At 35.4% G+C, this 16,352-nt stretch overlaps 1 long non-coding RNA gene across 2 annotated transcripts in view; it reads right to left on the bottom strand.

Annotated features, from left to right (window-relative positions):
* The window catches only part of LOC116631730, a 223,087-nt gene that overhangs the window by 8,160 nt on the left and 198,575 nt on the right, over positions 1-16,352 (bottom strand). For both annotated transcript variants that reach the window (XR_004299250.1, XR_004299249.1), the window contains one exon: positions 7,104-7,137. This is a non-coding gene — a long non-coding RNA (uncharacterized LOC116631730). The remainder of the gene's footprint in view (positions 1-7,103; positions 7,138-16,352) is intronic.

Raw genomic sequence — 16,352 nt, 5'->3', positions numbered from 1 at the left:
ATGAATCATTTCATACCTAGTAATCATTTAATACCTATTTTGTAAAATCAAGGAAATAACTATATCCTTACCTCATGGGGCTGTTACAAATATAAAATGAATACTTATTTCATTCATTTATTCATTTGACAAAACTTTAGTGATACAAGGAGCTTACAGTGGGAGTTACAGAATTTTATAGGAGCCATAGCAGAGAGCATCATAAAGTGTCTGTGACTGGTTAACTCTGCTTGGGGATTAAGGAAAAATTCAACAGAGGGTTTAGCTTCTGATCTGCCTCTTGAATGTGAAGAGGAATTTGCCAGGGAGAGAAGTCAGGGAATATCTTGTCTTCATGTCTCCCAAGTGTGAAAACAGGGTGTGCTCAGTGAATGGGGGTGGGGTGGCGGTGAGGGTGGGGGTGTGGTTAAGGCTCTGGCAAATAAAGAGGAGGGGAGGAGAGGTAGTACCTTGTTCCCAGTGTTGGAAGGTTCTGGGATAGAAGGTTCTGATGCTGACAGAGAGCCAAAAAAAGAGGAACCAAAATTACTTGGTGGCTTTTGGTGATGGTGTGCATATTCTAATGTAATTTTAGAATCTTTGTTCCTTTCTTAGAGGAGGATGTTAACAAAAGGTATAAATATAAATTAGCAGGATTTAATTGAATAGTATTCAATAACTAGCTTCTGTACAAAACTGTGTGGGGCAAAATATTCCTTTTTTTTAAAGTGAATGCTTAGCTCTTTGGGTTAGGGCAATGCTTCATAAAAGGGCCCACCTTTTCAACAGGATAATTACAGGGCTCCCTAGAGGAAAGGGTATCTTCACAAAAAAACTGGAGCCTACCAGAAATCATTTAGACCTTCCAGTACTTCCAAAGACTGAATTAGTTGCTAGAAATAAACATATATCAAAGTTACTCATCTGTACTAATGCTGTAGTCAATATGATTGAAATTTTTCCATGGGACTATATCTATATTAAAATTACAATGAAAATAATGGTATATGATACATTCAAGATTATATATTTGAGGCTAACATACTTATAAAAGGCAATTTCAAAAACAAAATTATGGCTGCCTTTTAATTCTAGTATTTTCTTTGGCACACTTTTTACAGGGATTGCTGTTTCAAGAACAATAAAAATAAACATCAACTAATCACAAATCTATTTACAAGTTGTGGGTAGATTGTAGAACCACAAAATGAAAATGTTTTATTTTCAACATTAAATTTACATTATTTAAGGAATCAATATGCTGTACGTAAAAGTGGAAAGACCTGTTTTTTAGACAGCACATAAATAAAATCATGTTGTTATTGAATAGAAATTTTTAATCTTTTCCTTTCAGATCACGAAATAAATAGGACATAAGGCTAAAAGGCTGTTTTTCAGCTAAGGTCTATTCTTTGCAATAAATGGTATTGAGCAACAAAACAAATTGATATGCCAGTGTTTCTGACTGAAGAGATTATTGATTATATCAAAGAAGAACTCTTATAACAAGATAATATTCTTTCCCTGTTGACAACAAATTAGCTACCAAGTATTGTAATTGCTTTCTGCTTTTCAGCTTCGGGTCATAATCTCATCTTTGCAAGATCTCTCATCCTCTAGAAGAGCCTGCTTCATTTCCTAGAGGACCACAAAAGGAAGAAACCAGGTACTGATTCATCTTTCATCATTTAGGGTTTGCTCAGGTCTGGTTTCCTCCAAAGGCACTTTAGAAGCAACAACAGCAACAGTAAGACCACAAACACCTTGCTTTGCTTTGGTTTTGGTCTCCAGAACGCATTCCTCTCTTAAAAAAACATTGCTACTTATTAGGGGATATTTAGGTAAAGGTTCTCTAATCATATTTGCAAAAATAATGTTTCCTTGATTTTAAGGATCCTGCTTGTGTCCCTGGCCTATTTACATTCTAAATAATAGCAGAAATATAAATGTAATAGAAAATATCTATGTGTTTTCCTTCTATGTATTCTGTTTATTTATTCTCTTCCCTACTAACTGTGAGCTCCTTGAAAGAAGACACTTTTTCTTCATTGTGTTCATTATGTAATGAAATACAATGCCTGCTCGATAAATTTATGTGTACATAAAACAGAGTAGTTGAAGGTTATGGGCAGACAAGCCATAGCAACTAGCAATACCACCTCCTCCCACCCACCCCCACCGTCCCCCCACACTATACTCCTTGGAAAGTATTTGTTTAGTGAAAAGTGCATGGTCTTGAAAATCAAATAGAACCAGGTTAAAATTCCAACGTAGACACTCATTGAGCAATTCAACCTCCTTGATCCTTACTTTTTTATATGTGTAAAGTGAGGACAATACCTCCTATGTTGTAGGGATTTTTGAGGATTGAATGAATGAATATTCATAAGGAATGTATCATAATGCTTGCCTGGCACATAAAAGACACTCAATAGATACTGATCCTCTATCTTCCTTTAATGTCCCAGACTTATCCTCTTCAAACTGGTACTTAGCAATGTGCCAAGAGTGTCACAAACCCACTGGATAAACATGATGGTCATCTTGCTGCATATACTTTTCTGGATGGCATATAATTATATTAATATAAAAGATTTATTCAGGGATTCATTTAGCCAACAAATTTTTTTTAGCATTTGTTATGAAACGGCAGTCTGCTGGGTGCAAAGGATAAAATAATAAATAAGACATGGAGTTTCTAGTCTAGTAGGAAAGAAGAAAGGGAGGGAGGGAGAGAGGGAGGGAGGGATAGAGGGAGGAAAGAAGTTACAATTTTTGACAAGTGCTGTGAAGGAAACAAAGAGATTGCAGAGACAGAAACCTGTGGAGAAGGAGCCAACCTCTTTAGATAGAGTGGGCAGAGAAGGCTTTTAAAAGCAGGTGGCATGTAAGTTGGATAATAAGGACACAGCCATAAGAAGACTTAAGGATGAGCATTTGAAGCAGAGGAAACAGCAAAGCAAAAGTCATCTGAATTCCTCAGGTAAAACAAATTTCATATTTGCTAGCTTGGCACTTTCCCTGACTCCCTGCTATTCAGGGCTTTTTGGTAAATATTTGGTAAATATTGTAGTGGGGACCTTGAATGCCAGGTGCAAGATGTAAGAATGGCAGATAAAAATCACTCTCTTTTCACCCCTCTATATTTAAGTCAGCCTCTTGCAAGGGCTATAACAAAGTGTTCAGAATAAACTGGTATAACTCAAATATAGAGGGAAAGATTATATAGCTAGATTTATACACCGCTTATGAGGCACTTGCAACTCAAGATAGAGATTCACACTAAAATAAAATAAAACTAAGGTTCCTCTCGGCACACTCTGATGCTTTCCTTTTGCCTCATGTGGGCATACTGCCACAAAATGGTAATTGTTTCTCTTTATCCAGACATAGGAAATCACAATTATAAAACTTATTGAATTATTATAAATTTTGTTAGTAACACATTTACTGAAAAGCATTGGTTTCACTGCAGAAATCTTGAGAGGATTTAAGGTAGGTGAATTTCTTGAAGGAGGGATAATTTTATCTTATTTATCTTTGTGTTGCTAATATCTTGCATAGTGCCAGAGACAGATATTCAATGCACACTTGATGAATTAAAAAGAAGTTACAGTTTCCAATTCGGATTGCTGAGGGGTACCAGGAATCTCTTGAGCTCAGGCATTTGTCATTACGATTAAATTCCAGTGAAACAGAACAATATGTACACTTTGCTTTTGTTTGTAATCATCGGTTTGGCCATACTTTTAGCTCCACACATACGCTGTATCTCCAACACCCATGAAATTCTGTTTGTGACAAATCCTTCATGATCTTGATAATAGGCCTAACAAAACACCGTAACACAATGAAGCTGAGAAGGTAGAAAGTAATTAATTACAGTATTGCAGGAAGGATGAAGAGTTATGGTCACAAAGCTGCTTTTGAAACTGTTCTTAGAGGAGTTATCCCTGTTGCCCTAGTGAAATTACTGAGAAAAAAAAAAAGCAAGTGATTTCTTCAGAAGTGACCTTATTTTCCCTAGGTTTTAAAATTGTTTTCTATATGGAAGAGAAATTTATTACAATCTTGAAGCAATATATATATATATATATATAATATATACTAAGAATAGCAAATCCGTGCAAGATTCAAATATTCTTGATAGTGAGGACTGCTGGAATTTGGCTTTGGTATCCCATTTACAAATTTAAAGAAATGAAAAATACATACAATGAGAAACTAAATTTAAGGACAGATTAAGTCAACCATAACTATTGGGTTAATTTTTAAAGTATGTATATATTTGTGAACATTTATATTCACTTTTCAAAGGTAAATTTTCATTCCATTATGGAATCCATACATTAATATGTATCATTCATTTCTTTCTCTTTTTTTTTTGTACCATTCATTTCTATTTTGACTTTTTATCCAACAAGGACCACAGCATGATAGGCAAGAACTCAGAGAATTTGCTGCACCGTTACCATAGTAAATATTTCTTCCTTCACTAGGCTGAGATATCTTGGCCCTGGTGAACAGTTTAAACTACTTAGGAAAAGAGTGTGTCTATCTTGTGACACTCTCTCTTAATCTATTAATAAAAGCAATAACAATGGCTGGCCTTTAGACCGTATCATTGTACCTCAGCTTTTCTCCTTGAGATCACTATTCCATTAGGCTCTACATTTATCCCTCACCAGTGTCTAAGACCAGAGGAAATGAGGATCAGGCCATTTAACATACAAGAAAGAAGCATCAGAAGTCACCTTACAAGGGCAAACAGAGAAGTTGGCTCACAGTCACGTCCTTCTCCAATGTCACATTACACCTTACATCTGTATATATTAAGCAACCACCAATAGGTCTTCCATCTGGCTACCCTATTACATCTTAGGTAAAACATACATACAGAGAGAAGCTCTCAGATACTCCAATCAAGAAACCATTATAGGGAGCCAAATTAGAAGCGAGGGGAGCACATTTCACATTTTACAAATGGCAGGAAGGAACGATCATTAAAAATTTAAATTGTGAAAATAATTTAATTTGAAAGAGGAGATTGAAAAAAAAAAAGAGGACAACTATAACTGAAAAAAACCAAATTTATGGACTGTTTTACATTCGCATGGAAATTTGACTTAGGCTTCAAAAATTCTCCTCTGATTTACATGTGCAGAAAAATTGTTCTCAGACATCCTTCACCAATATTTCCTACTCCCAGAGTACTTTCCATAAATATTTATGTGAGAATTGATTTGACTCTTTTCTAGTTTCTGCTGGCCTGCTTGCCTATTCAATTTTTTTTTTTTATTTCTGTCAAAATGAAACACTAGCTGGAGGAATGGATAAGCAGCTAAAAATGTAGTTTCTGGTCGATTGAACCCCCACTATATGATACCTGAATATTCGTAGATAAGCTCCACATCCAATCTGGTACTTCTCACCACATCAGGGCCACCAAAGCTGAACTTCCTCGTTGGAGATTTGTTAGAAAGCTACTTGTCATTTCTAGCCAGGAGTTAACTGCGGTTTTTGTTTGTTTGTTTGTTTGTTTGTTTTACTCCCTTAACTGTAGCTTTTATATGATGGAAATTATCCTAAGTTGGATATGCTTGTGATAAAAAGAAAATAGATCAAACATATTCTAGTTATCAAATCTCCAGGGGAAACACTTTGTCTAAAACTTCAGATGCTGTTCATTTGTGTCAATCCCTCATTTGGTCATTTCTGGAAGGAAGCACATTCTTTGCTGACCTGAATGTAGTATCAACTCCTTGAATTCAGGTTGGAATTTCAGCAAGAGAGATGAAACACAGAGGGTCCTACTTATGGCATAACTTACTATTGGGACACACCCACACGATCTTGAAAAAGGGCTTTTTTTATTTCCCAGTCAGGTGTTGGGTGGTTGAGGGTTCAGTACTGTTAAAGTCTCAAATATAAAAAGTGAATATATTATGTATACTTGATGCTACAAGTATTTCGCCGAATGGCAGGAGCAAATTCTGTTTGCTGATTTTAGTGGCACAGCTGGTGGGCCCAGCTGTCTCACTAAAGACATTTTCGTTACAAAGTTCCAGCCAGTCACTTTGCCTGGTAGTCCAGTGTAAAGGTCTCCTTGCAAATCTCCCTAAGAGATAGCACAGCAGATGACTATATCCCAAAGATCCAATGCTGATATTGGTCCAATTTCAACTGAAGCTGAGATCTTGGGTTTCTGAATAATGGTTCTCCAACAATTAAAGAAAAAGGAGCATTCAAAAATGGAAATAACGAGGGTCACCAATACAAGTGAGGGCAGCATTGGAAGATTATAATTAGTGGCATTATTTGACAAGATTATTTCAAAAACTTTAAAAGTTTTTGAAAAAGGCTTTAAAGATATAAACTCAGAGAAAAGAAGTTTTAATTTTACATTGAACTATTCTAAAAGCATATAACCTTCAATATAAGAAGAAAAGTATAGTGGAATCACAAAGTTTTTGAAGTGGTTTCCTTCTGTATAAGCATTTAAATGACCAAATGAAGTAAGGAAAAATGAGAAGATTCAGAGTGATGTATCCACAAGGATTGCTCAAATAAAAAAACTGTTCAAATAATACAACATCTACTACACAGTTGGTAAGAAGTGGTGGTTCAGGGAGTGGTTAGCTGTTATTTTATGTAGTCATTTAAATAAGAGACTAAATAAGATGCAAAACATAATCATTTACACAGAACATTTCCAAATATGGAAGCTATACAAATAAAATTGCTACCCTTCATTATTGTCAAGAGGACTCATCTTCTAAGCAGTTGTTTCCATATAGATGCAATGTTTTATTTAGTTCCTATTAAATTTATAGTACATGTTTCAAGATAAGGATTGGTTATGGAAAGGTATTTCCTTCTGAGTAAAACCAACTTGTAAAAAATGGAGATTAAACCCATAATATGGGCTGCATGACACCTGGTGAAAAACTAAGTGAACTGATCCAGTCTTCAAGATGTAGGACATACTCTAATTTAACATCATACTGTGACTATCGATTATTCAGCAAAACTCACGGCATGCTTAAATTTATAGTGACTGGGCAAGGCTCTTCAAACAACTTTGATAAGCAAATAGAGTAAAACATCTTTTCAAGGAGACTTACCTGCTCTCTCTTTGCTTCGTTTGTCAGAGAGCACCTGCAAAAAAAAAAAAAAAAAAATCACAACTATCTTAATATCTCAAAATTACACTGTTTTCATCAAAAATAACATCATCAAGTTTGAAAAAAAAAATCAGATTGTAAAATTAGGAACGAATGACCTCCAGAAATGAAAATAAAATGCCACAAGGATATTAGGATTGAATGATTTTAGACTGAATAAATTGTTTAGAATAATAAACATAATTATTTATTCACAAGGAAAATGTATTAAGTTTGTTTTTCTCTGGATTACATAAAAATTCACACTATCCTATGTCCATTTAGTAACCAGAAGACTGAAGTCTAGTTTTTGCCTTCTACTCCACTGTCCTCGTGTAACCAATAACCTCCTTAGTGCTAAAACCACTCCCTACCCCACTTTCTCTCTCTGTAACACTCCCCCAGCCAAGGCAGCTGAGAACTCCTCATTGCTGAATTTATCTTTCTGGGCTTTTGTTCTCCCACACTGTCCCTGCTGTTTTTTCTATTTATCTACCTGTTCCTTCTCATTTTCTTGGTGGGCTCCTTTTTTGCTTGTGCCCTTCTTATATATTGATTTCATTTACTTTTGTTTTATTTTCTTTTGTCAGGCATTGTTCAGGGCCTTCTCTTCTCACTCTGCACTTTTCCCAGGGTGATCTCATCTACTTTTCATCCATATTCTGATAACCTCCAGATTTATACCCTCAGACCAAGTCTCTTTCCTTGAGCTCCAGGCCAATAGAGGAAACTTTTACTGGACATCTACTTAGGGACATTTCACAGATACCTCAAACTCCATGTGTCCAAAGCTCAACATTACCCACCCCCTCACATACACACCCAGCTTCACACTGATCCCTTTTCTGTGTTCCCATCTTAGTGAATGGCTTCACCATTGCTATGGACTGTGTGCCCCGCCTCCCACCAAATTCATATGTTGAAGCATAATCCCCAATGTGAAAGTATTTGGAGGTAGGGCCTTTGGGAAGTATTTAGGTTTGGATGAGGTCATGGGAGTGGATCCCCCAAGATGGGAGTGGTGCCCTTAAGGGGATGAAGAGCTCAGAGCTCTCTCTCTGTCATATGAAGACACAGCAAGAGATGGTCATTTGCAAGCCAGGAAACAGGCTCTCACTAGTCCCCGAATCTGCCAGTGCCTCAATTTTAGACTTCCAGCCTTCAGATCTTGAGAAATAATGTTTGTTGTTTAAGACACATAGTCTATGGTATTTTTGTTATAGCATCCTGAACTGACTAAAACAACCACCTACTCGGTTGCTCAAACCAGAAACGCAAAGATCATCCTTGACTCTTTCCTGTCCTTCTAGTTAAATTGTTGATGCCTACTCCCAAATCTTGCCTAAATCCATCTACTTCTTTTCATTCCTACTTCCACCTCTGAGCAACATTCAGGTCTTGCTTAGATAACTACAATAGCTTCCTAACTTCTAGCCGGATTCTAGTCTTATTCCCCTCCAAACTATTCACACCCAGTGTGATCTTTCCAAAATACAATTTCATCATGTCACTCTTTGTGAAACCGTTCCCCATTATCCTAAGAATAAATACAGTTTAGATCATATGCTTAAGATCATATGCTTAGCAATCAGAAAGACAGTGACTAGCTGCATGACCTTCAGAAAGTTACCAAATTTCTCTGAACCTCACTTCCTTGTCAGTCAATGGGGTTGCTTTAAGGAGTAAGTAAAATAATTCATGTGATGTGCTGAGCAGCAAGTGTGGTATAGAAGAGACATATGATGAACATTTGTTGATTTTTCTGAAGGAAATTCTGAAAAACAGAGACTGAAATTTTACTAACTTTTTCAAAGCATCAAGTAAATGATACTCAACAGGAGTCAGGGATGAAGGAGGCAAAATACTGATGCAGTTAAAGCTTTGTCCTTGATACCTCAGTTCCTACCCACCCCATTTTTTATTCTCTCTCTTTTTCTCACCCTTTTCTATGCCCCTGCCCATACTTATCCTGGGTAAAACAAGTCCACAAAAGAGTTGGTGACTGGCAATAAGAAGAGTCACTTTTCCCAAGGATCTTTGCTTTTTAAAGGGTAACATCTGACAACAAACACCAAGTACTGAACCTCTAATGGTAAAACTTCAGATGCTGTGAGACTGAGGAGGAAAAGCTCTCTCCACACATCACAGGGAAAATCAAGTAGGTGACTACTTGCTGCTCTAGAAAGAACCCAACCTGACTGCAGATGGTAGTATAGATTTATTTATTTATTTATTTATTTATTTATTTATTTATTTCGTAGTAGTATAGCACATTTAAATGGTTCTGACTTGGTCTGGAAGCAAATTTATTTAATGACTATTTGACTTAGAATAGCAAGTAGAATAAAATTAGAAAGTAAAATAACTTATATTAAGTTATCTTCTAAATAGCACAATAATGTTTCAATCATCACACAAAGAAATAACCCAGTAGAATTCAAGCTCAACTGTTTAAAAATTCTCATTTATGAGCAATTACTACAGAGAAATTTCAGCCTGAGGGCTTAAAAAGAAAACAAAACCTATTAAGTAGGCCTTCTCAGCCACTCCTTGAGATTGAGTGCTAACATAGCTACTCATATGTTAATAAGAAATAATCCTTCACAGAAGAACTGAAAGATTACCTGATTCCAAAATAAATCAATGCAACCCAGGTGAAATTGGGATTCCCAGATAAAACAGACTATTTGACAAGAGTATGGTTAAATATTATTTAGTTCTAAATATAGAATGTTACATTAAAGGATATATAGAATTTGAATTTGATAAATATATAAATTGACATGGAAATATGAAAAATATTAATGTTGAGTGTCATGATGAGAAAAAATGTAGAAATTAAATGCCTGAAATTAACACAACAAAAATTAGTGCTCTTGAAAACTGAATATATTTGGAAAATATTATTGAAGTTCAAAGATTTTAGAGATATTTTAAAATGAACCCCTAACACAATAACCATTTAAATAGTACATGAAAAGTTAGAAGCAGAGGTAGGGACATTCATTTCCCAGGAAAACTGATGTGGCAAAGAATAAATAAATAAATATATATTTATTATTAATTATAGATATTTATTTATATGTATTTTCTATAATACATCAGTTCTAAACATTCATAAATGTGATGGTGAAGATATATTTCCTTATAGATATACAGCAATATTTTAGCATAATAATTTTCATTAAAAATCCCTAGATGCCAGGGGCTTGAAGGAGGAGGAAATGGGAAGCTATTGTTTAATGGGTACAGAGTTTCAGTTTTGCAAAATGAAAACAGTTCTGGTGAGGGTTGCATGGCTATGTGAATGTACTTATGCCACTAAAGTGTACACTTAAAATGGTTAAGACAATAAATTTTATGTTACGCATATTTTTCGACAATTAAAAAAGACACATAAAAATCTCTAGGTGCATATATTCTATTGTAACTCAAACCTCTCTGTTTGGAAACCCAAATGATAGGGTAGAAGCATTTTAGACCCTAGCAATATATCACATTGATAGAATATCTCTAAGAACTACAATGTGACTTATGGGCAGATAATAAAGGAAATGATATTAACTTGGAGATAATTATTTATACTCCCCTAAAGTTACCATTAGTTTATAGTCAGCTTCAGAAACATAAGAAAGAAGGGTGCACTTTGGAGCAGAATGTGGGATGTCATTCACTGATGCCAGGTTAGTTAGATTAAATGTGTCTAGACCACCAATGGGTTTTTTCTCTGAATGTTTTATTCAACAAATAGTTGTTGAGTGCTTTGTCAATATACAGAAACACACATCTCTAGCATTACGCTGGGTGCTTGATAATCTCTGTTGTATACATGGCTGGGGGAAGGTAAATCATCAAAGCTGCAGATTAGGAACTCTAGAACTGTTAGAATTATCTCATGGATAAATCATAGTAAATTCCTTTGAATTAAAGAGTCTTTTGCTTCATTTGGTGAGATCTCCCAGAAGGTATTAAGTTTTTAATACCTCTAAAGCCATAGTAATTATAAATCCATGTTCACACAGTCTAAGAATAACAACATTTTAGGAATTATGATACGGCTGGATTTAAAATGCAATTGATTTTTGGAACAAATTTACCCAGACATGTATCCCTTGCCCACATAGACAAATACGCAGATTAAATGAACAGAACAATACCAGAAAAACATAAAAATATCCAGATAATTTTTATTGGGAGGCTATAGTCCTTGGGGCACATGATGATCAATCAAGTCAATAAATACATTAACTACTACTGTCCAAGTGAAATCTGAAAGTTATTTCAACACCTGCTGCTCCTGAAACACAAAGGGCACATTTGTTCCTAATGCCCTCATTGTAAACCTTCAAAACCCAAAGCAGCAGATAAAATACCAAAGTAAATAAACTCTTAGGTAAACATGTAAGCCATTTTACTATTTGCTCTTTACTTTGTCCAGAATACACCTGCTGGTTTCAAACTCAATAAGTTATATTCAGAGGTGACCCTGATTTAAACATCACAGAAAAATGTCTAAGTAGCAATGATTAATCACCAGATCACCACTAGAAAGTTGGTTCCCTTGGACAAATATAAGGGATGTGAGTATTACACACTGACTTTGGCCTAAATAATTTAAGGCTGACTGACACTGGTAGGTGAATTTATCTCTCAAAAAAACTTTTTCTAATCCTCATGTTTACCTAAGAGGTCATATACAAACTATATATAAAAATGAAAGAGAAAAGAAAATATGCAAAGCATTAAAATCTGCAATTCCAGAGTCATTTTTAAGGAGCCTTGCTTAGAGAGAGGTTCAACCAAAGTATCAGTTCATGAAGAAAAAAAAATGAAAATATAATGTTCCTTTATCACCATGCTAACCTCTCAATATTGACTTTAAATTTGAATTCAAAATATTCCAAGCATGGCCTTGTAGAGAAGTTTCCAAAACTTTTTATTTTGAAAAATTCTATATACTGTTTCCTACCTAATTCTCAAAGCTATTTCTTCTCTGACTCAGGTTGAGAAAAAACTGAAGTGACTCTTAGTTGGTGGGGTATGTGGAGAAACAGAAGTTAATAGATTTCCTCACAATTACCTATGCAATGAAAGCCAAAGAAAAGGCCACTAAAAAGGATAGGGAGAATACACAATTTTAGGTCTACTCTTTATTTTTATTTGATTTTCCTTGATTTCCTCTAGACCTGAGATACATAAAGTAATGCTTATTTCAGTGCATACAAAAATCTCAATAAATCTTAAACATAACAGCCAAGTGAAAATCTACTTTTGCAGATTTAAAAACATTTTGGTTCAACCCATGATGTATAAATCTTTCTACTTCTAAATTTAAATTTTGGTGTATATATATTAGTATTCATGTATTTGAATAGATTGAGTAAGTAATACATAATTTTAGATGTTTAATCTAAATGCAAAAAAAAAAAAACAGTCTTTACTAGCCCAGTGAGTCTAAAATGATGTTATTTAATAAACCATGGCATTTTAATAAGCATTCTTGACATCTGGTGTTAATAAAAAGGATTTTATATTTTACAGTTAACATTTAAAGAAAAAACATGACTGCAGTTTTGCTATTTATCGCAGACCACAGATGGCATAGGCCACATTTGGGTGGCTTCATTTCCTTCTTGATTAGTTTATATAAAGAGGCCACTTGTTTTCTCTCTTTCTGTGTATGTTTTGTATAAAATTTGGACCAAGTCCCAGAAATGAATAAATGAAGGAGGAAAGGAATGCATCAAATAAAAATTAAGTTTCTTAATAACAAAACTGATTATAGAATTTTCCTGGATTCAGTTTAGTTAATAAAGTTCACTTTAAACAATGATCCAAGGAATTTTGCATCTGGATAAATATTTGAAGTAAGTTTTCCAGAACTGAAAAAAAAAACCAACCAAGGACCTAAAATGTTCCATCTTGTGTATAACCAGTCTCGCTAGGCAAAGTTGACCAATCCTTCGATTCATGGCAGGTTTTGCTAGGAGCCTGTATGAAAGCAACAGCTGAGCATGAGGCTACTGAGACAACTAGACTGGCATGGAGACCTCCAGATGCTCTTCTTGTCTCTGGACAATGAACCAAAAATATGGATCTTCTTGTCCTGCTTGCTCAGACTTCCTGTGTCCTTCCCTTTAGCTTCTGTACTGAGTGTCCTGTTCCAACTTGGACATTGGACTTGGACTGTCCCCACATTGACCCCAACATACCAGCTCTTTACCCTTTCCTCTAGAAGATGTCACTACTTATCTGGGAACATCAATGCAATACAATAAAGTATGTATCCTATGAGTTTTCATTAAATTTTGTTAGAAGAATTGAAAACTAATGACTATACTTACACAAGCATTTACCAGGTAGTAATAACATATTATGTTGTGAGTAATAATATTATGTTATGAGACACTCAAAGTAAAACAACAAAACTCTGAATGCAAAGCCAATGAATTAATCCGTCAGAAATGGAGAAATGGGAGTATGAATTAATTAACTCAAAAACAAACATTTTTTTCTCCTTATTTAGTTTGGAATTATTTAATAATCATAAAAAGTGTTTGGTTTCATGATTTAAACACAGATTTCCTAGCCAAGTAATATCATAGGCCCAGTGAGAAATACTTTGAGTGTGTTGGCCTGGCTATCTAGCTTTATAAGAGGGCTGATTCACCTTAAGACAATTTGTGGGTGAGTAAAACACTCCAGAGTTTGATCTTCTAGAAGAAGATATAAGACATACACATGTAAGCCAACTAGAAAGCTATTCTGTGAAGAATTAGTTACAATACAGAATTAACTAGCTTAGATAAGTGCAGTTTAACATTTAAAGTTAAAAGTTAAATGTTAAAGTTAACATTTAACACCTTAACATTAGTAGTGAAAAGACTTTCACTACTTTTGGGTAATGTTGTTGGAAATCCAGCTGGACTAGGATGAAACTATATTCTCAACTTGAATGAGATCCCAGTCTACAGCAGAAGACAGCCCCATAATGACAAGACTGCTATCCTATGGAATAAGCACACCAATATAGATGTATGCAAGGCATAATGGTTGTATAGAGAAAGGTGCAGGGGACCTCATGAAAAGAATCAAAGGAGGTTCATATAGAGAGTAGTATTTAAGATGGCTCTTAAAGAATAATCTCACTGGGAAAAACAAGAGGGAGAGAGGAATTCCAGAGAGAAGGAAGAACATATACAATGGAAGGTGGCAGAGGAGAACATGAGTGTTCAGGGACATGCAAGTTCTCTGAGATTGCTGTACATCGTTATAGGGAAGAGTATAAAGCGACAGATTAGAAAGATAGGAATGGGCTAGATAATAAGAGTTTTTTATACTACAGTAAGGAGTTGGGAATGACTTCTATGGGTGATATTGACTCCAAAAGAGTTGACTGTATAATGATAAATCTGGAAGCAGCATGAAAAGATGAGCTGGGGGAAGAAGAGATGGGCACAAATCAGGGGATTGTTATAGTAGCTCAAGACCAAGTGAAATAAAAGGACCTAAACTAGACTATGTATGAAGACATGGTAGTCATGAATCATAGTTAGGAGGGGATCAAGAGCAGGGAGAGAGAGGGAGGGAGAGAGGCATCTTGGATGGTTTTCAGGTTTTGCCTTGGGCGACCTGGTCCATTGAGGTGTCACATTGATGAAGATGAGCAAATTGTGAGTACTGGAAAATTAAGACCTGCCTTTCTCTATTTCTTTTAAGGCATTATAGTATATTACATAGAGCTGGGTTTAGGGGCGCCTGGGTGGCTCAGTTGGTTGGGCATCCAACTCTTGATTTCAGCTCAGGTCATGATCTTAGGGTCGTGGAATCAAGCCCCGCATCTGTCTCTATGCTGAGCATGGTGCTTGCTTCGGATTCTCTCTCTCCCTCTCCCTTTGCTCCTCCCCACTTTGCCCCTCCCCACTTTGCCCCCTCCCCCCATGCTCTCTCTCTCTCTCTGAAAGAAAGAAAGAAAGAAAGAAAGAAAGAAAGAAAAGAAAGAAAAGAAAGAAAGAAAAGAAAGAAAGAAAAATAAATTTCTCATGGGTTTATGAGTTGGACACATTGGATTTGAGACTTGAATCCAACTCTTGCTAGTTACATAGACTTAGGCAAATTTTCTCACTTTTCTGAGACATAGTTTCCTTACATGTAAAATGGAAATAGTAATACAGATTTCATAGGAATGTAAAGATTAAATTAAAAAAATTGTGTACCATCTTTCATCCATAGTATCTAGGACAATATTGGGCACATTATGTGCTTAATCTATGCATTCTAAATAAACAAGTAACATGGAACACTTGTGTGTATCTACACAAAAATATCTTTCTCTCCAACTATTATATTGTTTCATCTCTAACTTTAAAAATAGTGCCCACCATTAAAGAAGTTATGGAAAAAAGTCATTCTATCACACCTCAATTCTGTCCTTTAGTAATCATAACCCCACCTTACTTTTAGGTGTGCATAAGTAAGAAATAAAAATCAAGAGTTTGGTTTAGCTGTTACCACATGGCCAGCCTCCTTGGGCAACCCCGGGGTTTGATTGCTTCATGGGCCTATTTGCCTTGGCTTTCAAGATTATTTTTATAGACCAGTACTGCCAGCTTTTAAGATTATTCAGAATTATAGTGGCATAATTTATTTAATGCTTCATTTTCTTTATAAGAGTGGTTTTCTGGTTTAAAAAAACAAAACATCTCATAAGCCTGATGACTTAGGCCCTGACATGTTCAGCTTAATATAGGCCAATGGAGAAGAATTGGGTCACCACGTTCTGGACACAGCCCTGGAAAATGTCAGAAGTTGGATGGTCTGCTCTTCTGTCCGGCCCCAGCTCAAATAACTTCCTGAATAAATCCTAAGTGTTTTAAAAAATAAAAATGACTCTTAAGAACATGTTTTCTTCTGGGTATGGAAAAAACACTGATGATTTTGGCTCTTCTGGAGCGCGCTTTTCATTCTGAATTTGAAAGCCACAGAAAATGCAATAGTTTAATAAAATGCCAATAAGAGATGAAATATAGGAGAAATAATACAGTATCACTACTTTTGTTTGTGTTAATGGAGGTCTGGGACTTTAAAATTATTATTTACCAAAATATAAATTAACATCATCTTTAGGCAAAAACACTTGTATAAATGCTTTGCTACATGCTACCATGGAAGGAGAGGAGAGGAGAGGAGAGGAGAGGAGAGGAGAGGAGA

The sequence above is a fragment of the Phoca vitulina genome, unplaced genomic scaffold (assembly GCF_004348235.1).
Source record: "Phoca vitulina isolate PV1807 unplaced genomic scaffold, GSC_HSeal_1.0 scaffold5, whole genome shotgun sequence".
In the NCBI taxonomy this organism is placed as follows: domain Eukaryota; kingdom Metazoa; phylum Chordata; class Mammalia; order Carnivora; family Phocidae; genus Phoca; species Phoca vitulina.
The sequence above is the reverse complement of the archived record's forward strand: the minus strand, read 5'-3'. Positions and strand labels throughout refer to the sequence as shown.